Genomic DNA, 2,348 nt, shown 5'->3' with positions numbered 1-2,348 from the left:
TAAATTCTTAGATGACGAATGGTTAGGACGTTATTTTTAGGACGGTAATTAGAATTAGATCACAACCATTAATCAGTTCACTTTCGCATTATTAAAAGAAATAAAAAATAAAGTGGCTGCTCTCCCTGTGTTCGACCCGTAGCTACACTGATCCGTACGCTTGCGGTTACATTTTAAATCTCAACAAGTTTTTGGCGCCGTTGTCGGGGAGACAGTTCCATGTTATTTTTCACTTTCTTTTGGTAAATCGGAGTGCTTTATTTGCTTTGCTTTATATTTTTTCTTTTTTTTTTATTGAATTCCTGAGAATAACAACTTGCAATAATAGTTGTATCAGTGGAGGTCACCATGCCTCACAGTATGATAAAGACAGGTTTCGCCCTGTAGCAGTACCTCAGGAATTGACCTGAGCAACCCCGGATCCTTGTCGGTAAACTCCCAAAAAGCAAAAAAAAAAAAATAAAAAATAAATAAATAAAAAAATCAAAAAAATCAAAAAAATCATCAAAAAGTTTTGCTATCCATTCTTTTGTGCTTGTCTTACTTTAGTTGTGGAAAGTTTTTCTGTTGCATGAGTGTTAAGTGGGTACGTAATACTAAGAATCGGTTAGAAAGAAGAGATCCAACAAGTAGTGACCCTATACGTTTGCTCTCTCTAAAACCCTTCAATATGGGAGACCAACAGCAAAACCCTTCACCTAAATCTCTGAAAGATAGGTTCTACCCTGCTAGAACAGCCCAACCTTCCTGTATAGTTCTACCACAAGCCCAGGGCAATAATTTTGAACTCAAATCTCAATACATCACTATGTTGTCCCACTTCCATGGGTTGACCTCTGAGGATGCATACCTATTTCTAAGGGAATTTAAAAAGGTATGTGTTCTAATTAAGATCCAACAGTTTTCTGATGATGCTGTTAAGCTTAGGTTTATCACTTTTGCATTGAAAGACCAAGCTAAGAAGTGGTTGTATGGATTACCCACAAATTCCATAACCTCATGGGAACAGTTCACAGTTGTCTTCCTTAAGAAGTTTTCCCCAACTCACAAGACCAATAAGCTTAGAAGTGATATCCTTCAGTTTAGGCAAAAGCCTAGTGAGTCATTTTCCAAACTTATGGAGAGATTCAAGGATCTACTCCAAGAATGCCCCCACCATGGCCTAGACCTATGGCATTTATGTCAAATAATTTATGAGGGTATTGATTACCCAACTAAACAAATGATAGAATCTATGTGCCCTGAGGGATTCACATCCTTTACAGATGAAGAAAAGGCATGGGAATTCTTACTTGACTTAGCTGACAAAACCCGTGAATGGGAATCAACCCAAGAGAGTGAAAGAACTATAAGAGGAAAAGGATATTTTGTGGATGGGATAGTAGCCAAGGAAGCCCATTTGGATATCCTAATCAAGAGGCTTGGTGCCAGTCCCCTGGACATGTCATAGAAGAATGCCCCAACACCTCTGGGGGCACTTCTAATGATAGTGTTAATGCCTTATACCAGAATAATCCATATAGTAACACATACAATCCAGGATGGAGAAATCACCCAAATTTTTCTTGGAATCAGGGCAACCAAGCAGGACCTTCCAATTTCTATAATCAAGGTCAACCTGGACCCCAAAGGCCTCCCTTTGCACAACAATCTTTTTCTCAAAATACTTTTCCTAGGTCAAATGTAGGACCTCAGGCGAGTTTTCCTAGGGCCCCTCTTCTATCATCTTATCAGCAACCCCCTGGGTTTACCAACACTGGAGAGGCAAGTAGAATAAATGACTTGGAAAAAAATATGGCCCTCCTCATGACAAGCCATCAAAATCTTACGAGAGAACTTACCCAAGTTGTCTCAATTATGCATGAGAGGAAGAAGGGAACTTTACCCAGTCAACCAGAGCCTAACCCTAGGCATCATCAACCTGTTAGTTTACAAGGACCAACTAATGCACCACTGAATATAGTACAAGGTCAGACTCAATAAGGGCCCTCTAACCAATGTAATGTTGTTTATGCCCTTAGGAGTGGTAGAGAGTACCTACAGAGCTTTCCTAAATCTTCCCCATCTATTACTCCTGTTAACTCTTCTTCAGTTGAGGACACAAATGTGCCTCTTGCTCCAGGTTCGTCTGATGAACCTAAAGATTTTTCTGAAACTAAAGATGATTTGGTTGAGGAAACCAAAAATGATTCTTCTGAACAGGGGCAAATCCCTAACAGTCCTTATGTTCATCCTGTCCCATTTCCTAATCGCTTGGTAAACAAAAAGAAGACTGCTTCCATGGACAAAATTTTAGAAGTCTTCAAAAAGGTAGAAATAAACATCCCTCTTTTGGATGCCATATCCCA

At 39.4% G+C, this 2,348-nt stretch overlaps 1 non-coding gene across 1 annotated transcript; it reads right to left on the bottom strand.

Moving 5' to 3' along the window:
• Positions 1-1,057: 1,057 nt before the first annotated feature.
• LOC122066197 lies at positions 1,058-1,164 on the bottom strand. The gene has a single exon (XR_006136277.1). It is a non-coding gene; the product is annotated as a small nucleolar RNA R71 (small nucleolar RNA).
• Between the last annotated feature and the right edge of the window lie 1,184 nt (positions 1,165-2,348).

This window comes from Macadamia integrifolia, unplaced genomic scaffold, assembly GCF_013358625.1.
Source record: "Macadamia integrifolia cultivar HAES 741 unplaced genomic scaffold, SCU_Mint_v3 scaffold2287, whole genome shotgun sequence".
NCBI classification, from domain to species: domain Eukaryota; kingdom Viridiplantae; phylum Streptophyta; class Magnoliopsida; order Proteales; family Proteaceae; genus Macadamia; species Macadamia integrifolia.
The sequence above is the reverse complement of the archived record's forward strand: the minus strand, read 5'-3'. Positions and strand labels throughout refer to the sequence as shown.